This window comes from Pelodiscus sinensis, chromosome 8, assembly GCF_052426305.1.
Source record: "Pelodiscus sinensis isolate ZL-2025 chromosome 8, ASM5242630v1, whole genome shotgun sequence".
Lineage (NCBI taxonomy): Eukaryota > Metazoa > Chordata > Testudines > Trionychidae > Pelodiscus > Pelodiscus sinensis.
In genome coordinates, this window is record NC_143059.1 from 16184269 (window position 1) to 16201684 (window position 17416).

Below are 17416 nucleotides of genomic sequence, written 5' to 3' on the forward strand. Positions count from 1 at the left end.
TAGGGGAAAGGCTAAGGATGGGGATTTGCTGTGGGATAATCTTCTTACAGTTATAACACCATCTGTCCAGCCTACAAAAGTGTAAACCAAGAAACTGGGTCACTGAATGCCACTGGGAGCAGTCAAACTGAGCACATATTTACCTTGTTGTACGCAGTTTTGTTAGAGCCGTATTGGTCCCAGGATATGAGAAGGATAAAGTCGGCAAAATCTTCTATTGAACCAACTTCTGTTAGCGAGCTTGAGACCCATCATGACATGTACACTGGAAGTGCAATATACTGGTTCCAATTTTAGTAGGTGAGTCAAACAGCCTGCTGGTTGCATTCCTGAGACCTGCTTAGCATTTGTTACAGAAATTCAAAGCAAATGGCCAGGAGGGATTTAAAGCTACTTGTGGTGGAGGAAAGACAGTGAAGACCAAAGTTTCAGAAAAGGAAGCTTTGTGTGCAAAAAAATAGATGCACAACGTGTATCCATAATTCCAAGGACAAAATTGGCTGTTGTGAATTGAAACAGGCAACTGTAGCCCACAAATATGTCCATTTGCATGTGCAACATGGTAAATGTAGTATCTGAGGAAGCTGAAAGGTACAATCCCTGAATAAAAATTTTAGCTGTATCTCAATAAAAACCAACTCCCCCTTTTTCCTTAATGAGGTGGCTGTCTTGTCAATCCAGCACATTTTGCTACCCTGGCACTTTTCCATAGGGGACTGTACAAAGGTCACTAGGAACCAAACCCATCAAGTAAAATGTAGCAGAGCTTAGTTTTGGTTATACTTTTCTGAATTGGGTGAGCAGGGGGGGTTCTTCCCTTTTGCTTCCTATTCCTCCAATGGCTCTTTATTGTACTGACTTAGCCAAGGACTCCACACACAGCCTTCCAGGCCTGATCCAAGCTGATATGGTGCAAATGCAAAGGGCTACTTTGATTGAGCAGATGTTCCTCTTATAGTATGTTCACCTCCCAAGACAGCTCTGAGCCCAGCACTAACAAGCCCCCAAGGGAATGTTAACTATCTTTCTAGCATACACCTTGTCATGGCTCCTTCCCCACTCTGGCATGATAAATGCAGAAGTGGGGGCCAGCAAGTGTACTCCAAAGCCTTATCTACCAGGCTTTGGAATAAAACTTCCCCCGAAATCTTAAAAACCTAGATTTTGGGAATAAAACTTCCACTGCCACCACCCAAATATTGATAAAGAAATCAGGGGAAAGATCATTTGAGAAATTTCACCCCTATTATAAAAATCAGGACACACAAGTAACCAATGCCAGGTTAATAGAAAGAAAAGAGAAGACTTTTATTATTACAACAATATTCCTGTTGCAGGCATAATGACTAGATGGGAAGTTAACAAAATATACTCATGGAGAAACTCCATGGGCCTAGAACTTAGTTACAAAGAAAAGCCAAAACATCTTTTTAAGGAGTGCCAGACATCAGATCCCATACCCCACCCTTAAAACAATAAAGCCTAACGAAACTACCTACACTTTACCCTACTTACAGAAAATGAAGAATGGTGTCTTAGAGAGAGAGACATGCTTGTCCCTCTCTGTAGCTGCAGAGAACACACCCAGAGAAACAAAAGGGAGAAAGGAAAAAACCCAAATTCCTTTGTCCCAGTTTGAAAGTCCCACCTACATTCCTAATGGTCACTCCACCTGGCTAGGTGTAGTTAACCTCTTTATCCCCAGGCTGTTGGCTAACCCTCATAGTCATGACATACCTCCAGGCTTAATAGTATTACATTGACTTCCTGGGTGACATTTAAATATTGCCTAATCTGCAAGGTGAAGATCTGCCCCCAAATAAATTATCTTCAAGTTTCCCTCACCCTCCTTATCACAATCTGCAAGTATGAGTCTGACATTTCTCCCCCATTTCATTGTATACTATGTCCATGTGTTTAATTCAGCAGCTGAATAGGTAACGATCCCTCCTTCATGAGCCTACAGGGCAGTTCCATTGGTGGTGGTTTGGTTTGGTTGGTTGCCTTCCCTTTTAGGCCTTGCTCATGCAACCTGTCTGAGGTGCAGCAGGAAGAGGAGGCTTCCTTTCATCTGAATAAGAAAGAAACACAAGGGGCATTATGAAGATGGAAAAGAACATGGCTAAATTATGGTTGGCTTATACTGAAAGAGAACTGTTTCTCTGAGTCCCAACCAGAAATCATATATGCAGTGTAAATGGGACCATCAGTTATAAAAACTTTAGGCTTTCATGTGTACTGTGTAGATAGCTATTTTCATGATAAAGCATAGGTCAGGTGAGTGATCAGCCATATCCGTGCCTCCAATGAACTGCTGTTAGGCTCAGCAAAACTCCCATGGAGGATATCCCCTAAAGGAACTTTGGAATACACTATCACATAGTGACTCTATGCCTCCACTTCCTGAAACTTTACGTGCTGGCCTTTATTGCTTAATATGCTTATAAAGGGTGTGGCTGGCATTATCTCAGTTTTATAGGTACAGACCCAGCTGTTATTTCAGTCAATTACATGTTAAGGTGGTAGTGCTAGGGCCCGGTTCACCAGGGGAAGAAATATAAGCTGTCTGGGGCAGCAGGTGTTCTGCACTGGGACAAAGGAAGTGAAGAGAAGAAGGCAAAGGGATGCCAAGAGAGAATGGTGCTCTGGAGAGAAGAGATGAGCATGGAACTTGGGAGGGTCTTGCTTTGGTGACAGATGTTTGCTAAATTCACATTTCCTTAACGTTTAATCGCAGGGCTGCTCAGACACCATTCTGATAGGCAAGCCAGAGCTGCTAATCAAAAAATATTAACTTGTGCTCCATGTTATCTTCTTTTAAAGTACATTTAGCCCTTTACCTGACACTTTTAGCTGGAGGTGACTGAGTTGCTGGCCTGTGATCACTGAGGATGCAGATCTGGAAATGAAGTCCAACAAAATCAGCTGGAAACAGAGGGAAGCGGGGGAGTGGAGTCTGGCTGTATGAGCTGCACAAAAGCAGAGAGAAGGTGTGCCTGTCCATTCTATGCCATGACTCTGCATAGATCCAGAAGAGCCTATTGGTCCCTAAGGGTCTATTGAAAAAGCACTGATGTTCAGTCAACATGTCCCTTGCTCAGCGCTGCCCTCTCTAGAATCCAAAAGGCCTTTCTTCACCCATGTGAGATCTATCTATATCAGGGAAAGAAGAAAAGCACGTGCTCCTGCACTTACTGTCTGCCACAGATTCTCAGCCGCTCTGTGGCTACCTTATGCTAAGATAGTAGCGTAAAGTAGCCACAGACAGACCAGACCAGAGAGACCAGACAGACTGCGTTTCATCGCCCTCCCACTTGCCCTTTAGTCACGTGATTGCTGTCGCTGTGGTTTCATTATCCCCAGGGAATCTGTAGGAGCAGAGCTTGGGCACTACTACATGTCTCAGTTTAAGGCTCATTCCCACAACGGGGCAGGCGCAGGGAGGGCTGAAGGAACCTGTAGCGGAGAGAACCCAGAGCATTCTATTGCTCTTGACTCCACCCCCACCCAGCCTTTGCTGCCCTCAGTAACCAACAGCTCCTTTGTCGGAAAAACGGGTCCAGGTCTTCCAGGCCGATGACCTTCCGCAGCAGGATCGAGTTGATGGCCCTCACCACCTGCAGAAGGAGACAAACAAACACACAAAACAAAGAATGAGAGAGGGGGTGCCTGAGCCCTTGGGAAGTGCCCATCCCCCTCTCCCCTCACCCCCCTCAAACACCTCAGGAGCCACCCACTATGAGGCCACCCCCCAGCAGCAGGGCTGCGTAAGGATGAGACAGCACAACTCCCCCTGGGGACAGTGCTTCCCCCCCATCCATACTTCACCCCCAACCCTCAACCCCCCTTTCCCGAGGGTCCCCCTTTTCCAGCCTCCCCCTACCCCGTGCAGGGACTCAGCCTGAGAGTGCCTTACCTCCATGAGGAGGGCCCTGAGGGTGGACTTCCCCACAGGTGGGCGTCGTGGCTCCAGATTGCAGGGGCGAGCCAGGCACACAGCTCCAAAAAGGTGGCCTTTGGCATGCGGAAGTTTTGGAGCCACTGCTGGTTGTCCCACCTCTCTATGACCAGCCAGTCCTACCAGTCCAAACTGGTGTTGAGCCTCCAGAAACACCTCTCCACAGTGAGTTGTGGTTGCCAGAGAGTAGCTCCTGTACCCAGGAGAGGGTCCCCAGAATGAGCTTGGGATCCAGCTCAGTCAGGAGCAGGATGGCGGCTGGCACAAAGTGCTGCAGAAACTGCAGCATGGCCGTGTGGGGCCATTGCATGTCCAGGGGCAGCTCCAGCGCATTGGCACCAAGAGAAAAGCTGTGGCATCCACAAAAGCTGGGCAACCACAGCAGGCACTGTGAGGGCTTTGCTGTCCCTTGAAGAGGTAGGCAAGCACGCAGCAGAAGAAGAGAAACGGCTGTCCAGGGGGGTCCCTTTAAGCACGTGTCTCTGCTAGGCTCCAGCACTTGGTGACCTAAAGCCCTGGCTGAAGTGATTCTGGGCGGCTTTTTATGAGAGAGAGCGTCCAATCACGGTGGACGCTGTCTTTCGAAAAAGTGCATCACTTTTTTGATGTGCTTTTGTGTGTGGACGCTATCTTTTGGAAGAAGTTTTTTTCAGATCTCTTCCAAAAGAAGCCTGTAGTCTAGACACAGCCATACCCTGGTATTACAATATTATCGAAGAAGAAGTGGCTATAACCATGAATGTCTTATACAAAGGACAAGAAACTATCTGGTACTGCAACTTGTAAAGGCTTCCTGGGCAACCTTTGTTGTAATCCCCCCTGAAGCCTTTCTCTGACAGTTTTTGCTTCTAAATGTTTCCTGGATTCAAACCACCAGTTAAAGATTGAATGCAATAATCTGTGCCCACAGAAAACTTGTCTCACTAGCACTAACCAAAGCACAGGCCATAGTTAATTCAGGCATCCATATACTGTTCTTGTGTTCATCACAGCTGTAATTAAACTCAAGACGCTTCAAAGGGAATATCAATAAAAGAGAGCAGGAAGGTGTGAGAACACACCCCATTGCATCTGCAGCTGATATAATTAATTACCTATATATCTGTTCTCCATTGTTTTTTTCCTTCAGATGAATGAAAAAACAATCACTGAATTGGAAAACTGAGATTGTAGAACCCTTCAAACCTATAAAATAAAACACAGATCTAGCCAAATGTTATGCCTATCCTTAACTTTGCATAAGTGAGTAGTCCTATTGAAATCAATAAGCTATTCATAGGCATATACTTGAGCACCCATAAGTCCTTTCAAAATCTTGGCCTTTCTGGTTAGACTTTTAAGTTATTCCCTCGACCTCTATTGCAGATCCCTGTGTCTGAATAAATGCAGTGACTCAGCCTTCACCTTAGAAGTGCTGCAAAGTTGTATAGTCAGCAGCACAAGAAGATCTCATAGGACAGCGTTTCTCAAACATTTTGGGCTCCGGAGCCGTTTACATGCGTAAAAATTTATGCAGAGCCCCAGCGTTCCATTGATTGTATGTGTTGTACCTACCGATGTTTCCAGTTTGTCAACCTCGCAGAGCCCCTGGAGATGTCTCGTGGAGCCCTGGGGCTTTGCGGAGCACAATTTGAGAAACAGTCATAGGAGATTAAAAACGTGAAGGCAGAAACCTGTATTAATAATACAAATATTTTGTTAATTAAGAAAAGTTGCAAGAGAAAGGAAGAGACCCTTCAAAGGCCCATATATGGGATGAAGTTTACCACAATTCTACTTGGATGGTTTTAATGGAGTAAAAGTCCTGCTTTAAAAGTCTTTTTTTTTTACTTGCTAATTTTTAAACGGTTAACTTTCTGTTGCTCGAAAAAAGGACACGAACTCTGTGTTTAGAATGTCTGAAATGGAGTATGTTATTGATCTCTTATCTTCTCGTTGTTAAATACAGAAAGGCTAAACAAGAAAGCACTAAACCCTGGCTTAACTGTGATTCAGTTAAAGTATTACTTACCCTTCATATTCATATTCCACTTAGCTAAGTGTATGGAAGATTGAAACTGATAAGCCGGATGACAGCCGCAGCTGAAATCTTCAGCAGAAAACTTAACTTTAAGTTTGCATGCAGCCCCATTGACCCAAATCTTTGACTTCAGTGAGGACACAATTAGGCCAATGTTGAGTTTTTTTGAAAATCCTGCCCTGAATCTTGAAAAAGGAGATCACCTGGATTCTTGTAAAGTGACCATAATCTGACACTCTTTCTTTGGACTTAGTTTCCTCTAACTCACAGAACTAATCTCTCTCTGGTCCCTTCCCCAGTCTCTTTACGGTGAAGAAAATAAAATTGAAGATGGTGGTATGATCACAGTTTTTTAAATACCTACCAAGGGAACAAAAAATTAGTAATGGGCTTTTCAATTTAGGACAAAGTGGACAAAGGTCAGGCCCACAACGTGTGTGTGTGTGTGTGTGTGTGTGTGTGTGTGATTCACAGCCTTTGGGATGTGAATATCTAAGGAGGAGAAATTGCCTATATAAACTCCACATCAAATGCTGTGAATCCAGTTCCACCCTGACTTGATTAGCTTCTTTAACACATGGAAGAAAACATTGTCCTCACTCTGCATTTGTAAGCAACAAGGAGCCAGAGGCAGTTTTATTAGGAGCTGCAGCAAGGGAAAAACTGGTTCGGATGGGGGGGGAAGCTCCCCCCCCCCAGGCAGATCTTCGAATACAAGCAGTTATGAAGCAGTTTATATACTGTCCATTAGATATAATAACAATAACAATTAGTCTCCTTCCCATTACAAACACAATGGCTAACAGTTATTTTAGTTCTACCCAGATGTTCCTTATCTCAAGGTCCCTGCCAGAGTCAGCATTCTATCCTTATCTCCGTATGGACGCGAGAGGCAAAGGCAGCGTCTAATTACAGATCTCCCGTTGTCAGGCCACAGACTTAGCCTGACTCTTGCTCTCTTGTTAACAAGACCAAGATGGCTGCACACAAATTCCTTTATTCCCTTTTCCTGCCTCCACAAACATAAGCAACTTCCTTATACACACCCCTGCTTCTGTAACTTCCACTCCAATTCATCTGATGAAGTGGGTTTTACTTGTGCCCTAATAATTCTGTTAGGGTGTGTCTAGACTATAGAGTTTTTTCGAAAAAAAAATGGCCTTTTTTCAAAAAAGCTTCCCCTGCATCTAGACTGCTGCTGTGTTCTTTCCAAAGTAAATCGGAAGAACGCGGCAGTTTTTTTGACCGCAGTAAACCTCATTTTATGAGGAAGAATGCCTTTTTTCTAAAGTGCTTTTTCGAAAAAAAAATTGTCTTGAATGCAAACAGGGCTTCTTCGAAAGAGAGCATCCAGACTGCCGGGGTGCTCTCTTTCGAAAAAATGGATCACTTTTTTGAAAGAAGTTGTTTCAGTCTAGACACTCTCTTTCGAAAGAGGCTTGTAGTCTAGACGTAGCCTGAGTCTCTAAGGATGTGTCTAGACTACAGGGTTTTTTCGAAAAAAAAATGACCTTTTTTTGAAAAAACTTCCCCTGCATCTAGACTACTGTCGCGTTCTTTCGAAAGTAAATTGAAAGAAAACGGCAGTTTTTTTGACCACAGAAAAGTTTGCTTTATGAAGAAAAACGCCTTTTTTCAAAAGTACTCTTTCGAAAAAAGTGACTATGTAATGCAAATGGTGCTTTTTCGAAAGAGAGCATCCAGACTGCCTGGGTGCTCTCTTTCGAAAAAGCAATCTGCTCTTTTGAAAGTACTGGTTGTTGTCTAGATGCTCTTTTTTGAAAGAGGCTTTTTCAAAAGTAACTTCCATAAAAGCCTCTTTCACAAGAGGCTTGCAGTCTAGACGTCGCCTAAGATACCACAGGACTTGCTTTTGCAGATGCAGACAAACCCGGCTACCCTTCTGAGACTTTGTTCCTATTGTTAAGATTAGATACTTTGGATTCAGAATGCTGCCTGATCGCTCAGTATACCACTAGGCTCCTTAAGGGAAGAACCACAGATGCAGAACCAAGCAGGACTTCTTGCATTAGCACAGTCAATACGCAGAGTTGCCCAGGTCCAGATCTAAGTGCTGTTGCCCAGGTCTAGATCTAAGAGTGGAAGAACTGAGGGCTCCCACAGTGAGAAAGGCAAAGGCACAAGGCCTGACGCCTGCATGGAAGTGTTCGGAGAAAGCAGAGAGTGGTCAGATGTGCAGCTAGCTTTGTAACCATGACACTAGGTATCTTCCGTGGGAAAAATTCATCCCTGTGCATCCAACCAGCACAAGGGCTATTCACCACTTAAATCCCACCGAAGACCTGCTAAACGGTGCTTAGGCCTCACGTCGGTCCTCTCACAAGTGTATATTTCACCCCTGTCACCCACTGTGGTCCCCTCCCTTGCAACGAATTACTGACTTAATTATACGGCAATGAGGAAAGCATGTTTATTTTAACACACTCTCTGATAAGCGTGATTTCCAGGTGTTTAATTGAGCATCGCTGGCAAGAGAGCTCTGTTCTGAGCATGGAGTCAAGAAAGTTTGTTCATAGTATGATTCAAAAGACAGAAGAATTACTGGTGATAATTCCAGCATTTCGTTCTGTTCCTTTGGCAGGCCTGTCGATATTTTAATCCTCATTAGCTAGTGTAACATCTGTTAACTGAATTAGACATTGATTTATTAGTTGATTAATTGGATAGCAACATCCCATTCCTTCAGGCCCAGGATGATAAACTATATCTCTGCAGGCAGAACAAGAAACGAGAGCAATACATGCTGGCATTGCCTTGGACCTGCTGCTAAATGGAGTCATTGAAACAAAGCCATAGGACATTCGGTTGCACCGCATCCATCATGGGTCGTGCTGCCAAGCGAACATGCCCTAAACAAATACACGAGGGAGTCCAGAAACTATCCACTGTCTCCAGGTCCCTGTCATATCAAAATAAAATGGAGCCATCTCTGCCACTGGTATTTATCTTGAAAAATAACAAGGCTGCTAAAAAGGTAAGTGCATTTTACAAGAGCCCCTAACACTCTCTTTTCTGCAGCAAGGTGTTCATTACTGAGCTCAAGTGGCAAATATTATCTTTGCAAGAATAGAGACTATCATTAGGACTCCATAAATCACCCAGCTAGACCAGTCTAATCGGGATGGAGCACCTGGGAGCTGGATTACTAGAGAAGATACTCCTCCCCCTTCCCAGACACACACTACCCAGGGTGAATGATTATACAGAACGAACATTATTATGCAGAAAGAACATGTTGCAGGCTAGTGATCTGAGATTTTTATTGCTGCCAAGTTGGCACAATTCCCAAGGCATGGAAGTTTAAACCCTTTGTGCCTGACTCGACCTGTCTAGAAAATCACTTCACAAGTATGTGGGAAAGTGCTTTTCGATCCTTTCATAGAAATCATTTTAGAAGTACAACATCTTTTTTCTTAAGTATTTGTCTTTTTCTAATCTCGGTTTTGTCCTCCATTTGAAGCTCATCAGTTACTCTGGAAACAGGGACGTCTCTGTTCTGTCTTCCTCTGCAAGAGACATAGAAAAGTATTGTCCTGTCTGTGTGTACCCTGGCTTGTGAAATACCAGTACTCTCTTATGGAATCAGAATTCATTTGGTTGTCAATCACTCTGCTTTGATTACAGTGTTACCTAGGTGGGCTTGCTGGTTCCTGAGGTAGCACAGAGAGTATTTGCACAGTGCGTGCTGAGATAATGCTATATTAGCAGTCCAGTATAGCAGCTTGCATCCAGAATGTTCCCAAGGAAGGAAAGTATGATGCATTTCAAAATTATGATCCATCTGAAATATGTCTTAATCTTTGAGGAGTTAGAAGAAGAAACCTCAGCTATTTTGCAATATGAAGTATTGCCTGTAGGCTCATACCACACCTCAGCCTCATACTGAGTATATTTAGGCCATAAAGTGGATAGTCACTCCCACAAACTCTGGCTGTCAGCTCATGTGGAGATGTATTTATCTTTTCCCACCAGACTTGCTCATAGCTTCCCTGGGCAGTTCAATTAACTCTATGGGGTGGGAGCAGAGAGGCTATGGATTTTGTTTGTTTCTATTGCCTGCAGCGCTTAAATTGTAATGTAAGAGGTGCAGGGAGTCAAACTGGATGCCGGAGCTCAAGTAACTATTTTTTAGCATTCCTTACTTCTACAGCAAGCCTGGCAGGGCCAGGGCTAGGAACTGCCAAGCCTCGGGTGCTGGGGCTTAGCCCTGGCAAGCCCTGGCACAAATCGAGCACTGATGGATGTCATTCTAGCTAGTGACTGTTCAATAGAAGAGGATGCCTGGCATGTCTGTCTTATGCTGTGCCCATGCAACAGACACAGGATACATAAGAACCTGGAAAGTACATGTTAAAATCAAATCCACACACAGTGCATTTCCTGACACCTCATCTCTTGTGGAAAGACAATTCTAAAACAAAAGGGGGGCAGGGAAGGAGCTATGTGTGGTCCTCCACGAAGTCATAGGCAGCTTTTTCCTCCTCAGCAGGATGGGACGCAGGACTCCAGGTCTGCTATGTCCTTTCCTGTTCCTTGCGCTTGTGGTTGATGCCTTTGAGGGGCGTTGCTGAAACCCTTCTCGCTATAGGAAGGCAGGTTCAGCGATATTCTTCCAATTAGTATCTGCAGTTAGGGGAAATAGCCATGTCCCCTGGAGACCGCAGTACAATAGCACAGTGTATGAAATGAGACCAATCGGTGTTTAGAATATGAAGAAGGGACTTGCCCATTATCCCAAGGACCTCGATTTCTGTGGTGGGTTTGAATCACTTATTGCCGTCGTATCCTATTGCAGGAGAGAGATCTGGTTCCCCAGCTGGCAGGACGGGAAAGGACACAAGCCAAAGGGCACTCTAGAGATTAGCTGTGCTCTGATACTGAAGATGGATTCCATGCAAGGAGTTTATAGAGATGAGGGCCAAGCCAGAGGGAGGTTTGCAAAGTCCAGGACGTCCTCTGCTTTTCCTTCTTCTTCTCACCAAAACTTCTTATTGTCCCTTAATTCCTGCCCCCTTCCAGCCTTGCTGGGACTGTGGGACAGCTGAACAAGGTACCAGTCCTCTCCTCTACCCAAGCCTGTCCAAATACCACTGCTCACTCTGCCTGATGCATGGGGCAAAGCAGGGAATCTGTGAAAGAGTCAGTAGAGCTGAGGAGAAACTCGGGAGATTTTCCCACACAGAAAATTGTTTGGTTTGTTTCCACTGAAAATTTAGAAATTTCTCTCTCTCCTCCTATACATATATTCTGTTAAATTCAATTCAAAATGATACTCCAGCCTTCATTCCTCCATGGGAGTTGTAGTTCTCTTCTATGGGCTAGACTACATCTCCCATGATGCACTACTTTATTTGTAAGGAAAGGGAGAGTGTCCTAATAGTCCCTGGCCAGGATGCATCATGAGAGATGTAATCTAGCAAGAGCGGCAAGGAGTCCTGTGGCACCTTATAGATGAACTGAAGTGTTGGAGCATAATATTTTGTGGGCAAAGACCCACTTGGTTAGGTGCCACAGGATTCCTCGCCGCTTTTGCAGATTCAGACTAACACGGCTACCCCTCTGATACAATCTAGCAAGAGAGTCTGGTCCATAGAAGAGAATGGAAGTTTAAGGTCACCCCACATACAGTTTCCATGAGGTACAGTAGTATCATTTTCAGTGGAAATATTTTAGTTTTCAGCTGAAAAACAAAACACTTCTCAGTTTTCAGGCATTTTTTTTCAACACAATATTGATATTATCTAGATACTTTTCACCAAAATCTTTTATTTCAAACCCAATCTTCCTTCAAAAACTGTTTGGATGGAATTATGCTGGTAGACCCCCCAGATTCAGGAGGAATGTGGCTGAAGACACACCCTTATCTATGCCATTCTGTAATTCTGGTCTCCCTTTTCTGTATCTACATCCCCTAAGCTTGTCCCCAAAGCTCCTGAATAGTCAACAGTGCTCCCTTGTAGCCAAGAAGGCTAATGGAATATTGGGGTGCATTAGGGGGAGCATTTCCAGCAGATCTAAGGAAGTGAGTATTCCCCTTTATTTGACACTGGTGAGGCTACATCTGGAGTATTGCATCCAGTTCTGGGCTCCCCCACTATAGAAAAGATGTGGACACATTGGAGATGGTCCAGTGGAGGGCAACCAAATGATGAGGGGCCTGGAGCACATGACCTGCAAGGAGAGGCTGAGGGATTTGGGTTTATTTAGTCTGCAGAAGAGAAGAGTGAGGGGGGATTTGATAGCAGCCTTCAGCTACCTGAAGTGGGATGGAGAGAGGCTGTTCTCAGTGGTGACAGATGGCAGAATGAGGAGCAAGGGTCTCAAGTTACAGTGGGGGAGGTCTAGGTTGGATATTAGGAAAAACTATTTCACTAGGAGGATGGTGAAGCTCTGGAATGGGTTACCTAGGGAGGTGGTGGAATCTCCATCCCTAGAGGTTTTTAAGTCTTGGCTTGACAAAGCCCTGGCTGGGATGATTTAGTTGGGATTGGTCCTGCTTTGGGCAGAGGGCTGGACTCGATGACCTTCTGAGGTCTCTTCCAACCCTGGGATTCTATGATTCTATGAACACAAAAGACACAAACTGTGCTTCCTCTCAAGCAGCAGCTCAAGGGTGAATTGGCCCCTCTGTATTCATCTTAGAGCTAAATGAAACCAATCATCAGATTATAAAATCTTTAACTCCACGGGGCTTTTCTTTGGTTGTGATGGTATAAAAATATAATTTGTTGTGAAACACATGCACTTTTTGGATAGGCTTTTAGCCTTGCAAATGAGATTTTTTTAAATTTTATTTTTAAAAGAGCTCCTAAAAGTTGTACTGTTTTAGAGCGAAAACGTCAACATTTTGGAAGTTCCTTTGGGTCCATATTTACATTTGTGCATGTTTCAGGAAAGGAAGGGGTATAATCATTTTGCAAAATATAGTGGAATTGCAAAATTTAGCTGACACAAAATCACCCACAATTAAACTGAAAACATTCACCCAAAACATTTTTGAAAAATGTCTTGAATTTAGCACCACTTCTTTTTTACTCCATGCCTTGAATCTTGAGACAGAGTGACATTGCTCTGTCTCTGATATCCAACTCTTCATTGATGCACTGGGTCCTGGTTGGTTTTTTGTACTAGTGCTTTTTATGCTTTTTTGTGGATTGTGCTTTTACAAGGTATAAACCCTGTATATACTAAACCAGCTCAGCTGCAATCAAGAGCAGTATTGTCTAGCGCCACAGCCTGCAGGCACTGACGTGAAATTGTCGCACTTACTCTACGGTATCTTACCACTTCCTGCTACAGATGTGACACATGGAGCACAGCTTGAACAATTCACACTTTGGGCACATCTACATGTCCGCGTTATTTCAGAATAACATAGTGTACATCTATACAGCAAGCCATAATTCTGAAATAATGTTGAGCTGGAAGACTTCTTACTCCGACTCCTGTAACCCTCATTGTACGAGGAGTAAGGGAAGTCGAAGGAAGAGTGTTCGCCCTTTGACTTCCTTCTGTGTAGACAGCGCCAAAAGCCGAGTTAAGCGATTTCGACTTCAGCTACGCAATTGACGTAGCTGAAGTTGCGTAGCTTAATTCGACTTTTGCCCTGCAGTGTAGACATGCACTTTGAGAGTTGCTAGTGGGATGCAGTACATGACTCCTCTGAAAACAAAGAACTGTTTGATACACATTTGCAGCTTCTCCAAGCTGAGCCATATAGGGCTTAATTCTGCCTGGATGTGGGAAGCACATACTCCCCCATTATAGCCTCCTCGACACCACTCCCTCCCCTCCATGGTTTATAAAATTGAGGATTTCACAGATAAAAGGTGAGATTCTATCCCTCTTCCTCACAACTGCTGGCATCAGCCCTGCTGACTGTGTTGCGCTCTGCCACTCTGCCTCAGAATAGCTCCTGGTATCCCTGCTTGGCTATTACAGCTTCTTCTTAAAAATTCTGTACCAAAACATTAAAAATCCAGCATATAATATTTTACGAGTCTACCAAAATCTAGATATTTCAATTGTCAAAATAGTGCAATATAATCTTTCTGGTTTCAATTATTTTGGTAATTAATGTAAACTGCAATACAATGGATGGAGAATGGGAGTGGTAAGCTCTGGAAAAAAACCCCAACTTCCCTTGCCTAATGGTAATGTAGCCAGCTGTGACCCTTTAATTTGCACTATTAGACAACTAATATATGCAGTCGTATGTTCAGCGTTACATCACAGGCAACTGGACAGCAGGTGAGGGCTGGGGAATCAAACTCACAGTTTATATTGGCTACTGGCCATCTCCAGGTAAATCAGTAGCAAACCATTCACATTTTGATAGGGAATTTTTTTCATTCCAAAAATTCAATTCAGTTCTAATCACTAGAGCACCATAAGCCATATGGCCCTATTGCTGTTTTTACCACTTTGGCACTTTAAAGAAATGTTAAAAACTTTTACCCCAGTTTTATGCTCCTGGGGAAATTGACAGACAATGGAAATGATGGCCTCCTCCCTCTTAGCAGTGATTTATGTCTCTATCAGCTGCTATGGGAGCCCAAACTGACCAGCCTTTGCTGCTGGGGAGGGGCATGCCACTCTTCCAGCTTTCCTTTATTTCCCCATCAGAATTCATTTTTTCTGCAGAGAAACAAACCTGTGGGGAACATGAGTTCTGCACATGTGCAATGGTGCAGAATCCTCTCAGGAATAGGCCTTCTAGTTAATTTGTCCTGCAGGAAGAGTGTCCATACAGGAACATAATTGTTCCATTGGGATTCTCCCTGCAGGCCAGGAAACTTTGTGTTGGGGTTTTATTCTTGAGAACACTATGCATCTAGGCTACATCTACACTGGCATGATTTTCCGGAAATGCTTTTAACGGAAAAGTTTTCCGTTAAAAGCATTTTCGGAAAAGAGCGTCTAGATTGGCACGGACACTTTTCCACAAAAGCACTTTTTGCAGAAAAGCATCCATGCCAATCTAGACGCACTTTTGCGCAAAAAAGCCCAATGATTTGCGCAAGAGGGCTTTTGCCCGAACGGAAGCAGCACAGTATTTCCGCAAGAACACTGACGATCTTACATGAGATCGTCAGTGTTCTTGCGGAAATTCAAGTGGCCAGTGTAGACAGCTGGCAAGTTTTTCCGCAAAAGCAGATGATTTTGCGGAAAAACTTGCCAGTCTACACACAGCCCTAGTGTAAAGATGTCTCTCTTCTGTGCTCTCCATCTTTGCTCTGGCTCCTGTTTCTCTGACTGGTGAACTACGTGTGGCTCTCTGTATATATAGCAGGCTCAAATTCAGGGGTGGGCAAAAGGGTCTCCATAGGCCAGATGCCGCCCACCAAGCAGGTTGATCTGACCCGTGGAGGCCCTGCTGCTCCCCTACCCCCATACCAATTAGGGCCTGGGGGTAGGGGAGTGCTTGAAGCCTTATCCACTCTGCCCCTGTCCTGTGAGCAGCATGCAGCACTTTGCTCGCAGGGTGGGGCAGAGCTGAGAAGGCTTCATGCCAATTGGCCCGGGGGCGGGGGAGCATGTGAAACCTCCTCCTGCCCTGCCAGGAGCACATGGTGCAGGGCGGAAGGGAGAGTGGAGGAAGCTTTGTGCGCTCCCCCTGATTGGCCTGAAGGTGGGGGAGCGTGCCAAGCCTCTTCCAGGGCAGGGGTGCCTAGTGGGAAGGGGGGGCAAAGAGGGTCCCCCACCCCTTCCCATTTAGGCCCCACCCCTTCCGGGGTGGCCCGGGCTACTTTACCATTTTTTTAAGTAGCTCCCGGGCAAAAATGATTGCCCATCGCTACTCTAATTAGTGGTGCCCTTTGTATTATGAAAAAGGCATAAAATGAAGTATATTGAGCCAGATTGTCCCCTTCACACCTGTGGTCAGAGAAGATGAAAACCTGTTGGATTCAAGCAGGAAGAGGGGCAGGCTGCCTCTTCAGCACCATCCTCCTCTTCTTCCCACTGTGGTGGTTACTCTGCAATGACCAGGCTCCATGGGCATATTGTCCATGGAGTGGTCCCTATGGAAGATCAGAGAGTAAGGCCATATTGACTCTCCCCCATTCATTTCCCCACTGCTCCTCTCTTCATTCGGAAATTCCCCTCAGGGTAGCATCCAGGCAGCAGCTGCCAGCTGGATTCATGCTCCAAGATGCCTAGAAGCTTAAGAGAAAGGAGGCTATAGAGGTGGCTATAGCTTCTGCCTGATCCCCCAAAATCCATGTGCCTGGGGCTAAATCAACTGCTTGCATGGAACAGAAGCACTACCTGCCCTCTGCCTACCAAACAATATAGCAGGAACGCTCAGCCTGCCCCTGTGGCAGCCATTCCAGTGATGTCAGTGGGCTTCGAATCAGGCCACTTGCAGAATTTCCAGTTTTTTCTGCAGGGAGAACTCACACAGGGAGCAGTTTCACCCTTTGTTCATTAAACCAAGTGCGGAAGTTCCTATCTCAGCTGACAAGCTGGGCTGAACCTTGTCATTCATATGTTTCAGAAACAATTCATATGCTTCCCATCCACATGCTTCCAATCCCATCCATATGCTTCCCATTCATATGCTTCCCATGTCACAGTGCAAATTATTCTTACTAAGGATCAGTCCTATTCCCATCAGCAATGGCTTGGATCCAGGAAAGCACCTATGTATGTAATTAACCCCAGTGAAATTAAGCATATGTTTAAGTGCTGTGCCTTGGATCCAGACTTAAAAGCATGCTTTGGAGGGAACCAGCTTTAGGAAAAGAGACACTATTTCATTCTCCATGATCAGTCGGTAGCCTCTGCCTTTATTGAGAACTGCTAGCACAAGTGCCTATAGTGCATGTGATAATGGGTACGCTGATACAGCTACCTGTTCACTGGAAACTGAACTGATATCACCAATGCTGTCACTTCCCATTCACATTCAGTCTCAATGCCTACATTTCATGTCTGCTGGAAGGAAAAGTATCTTTGATTATACATGAGTAGCAAAGTGATTTATTAAAAGAAATCTAGGACAAAGAGTGGGGAAAAAAGAATTGTGTTAATTTCTTGCTAACTTCTGAGATGATAATTGTTTTTTGTTCTGTAAATTCAAAAACATAATTAATATATATGACACTGCTGACAACTAGAACACTGCTTAAACATCTTCCTTTAGGAATTATTACCATTTGCCAAATTCCTCTTATGTTTTGTTTATACATACTTTCCAGTGTGGATTTCCTTCCCCACAAATTTATATTCCTTGGAGTACTTTTAAAAAGTTTCAGGATGTCAGTTATAAATTATATACCAGCTATAAAAGATGCGTCCTATACTCAACTGAAATCCAAACATTTACAAAACAAATCTTTAACCATTTCATGAATAGAAGAACTGCTGGTACCTTCTTTCTGTGAGATTTTCTGTTGTAATTGATGAGCTGGCCT

General features: G+C 44.3%; 1 long non-coding RNA gene across 1 annotated transcript; it reads right to left on the reverse strand.

Moving 5' to 3' along the window:
- Nucleotides 1-1340: 1340 nt before the first annotated feature.
- LOC149523980 (uncharacterized) lies at nucleotides 1341-17029 on the reverse strand. Its single transcript, XR_016350162.1, has 4 exons — nucleotides 16855-17029; nucleotides 5513-5631; nucleotides 2841-3617; nucleotides 1341-2071 (listed from the first exon to the last, which is right to left on the reverse strand). It is a non-coding gene; the product is annotated as an uncharacterized LOC149523980 (long non-coding RNA).
- Between the last annotated feature and the right edge of the window lie 387 nt (nucleotides 17030-17416).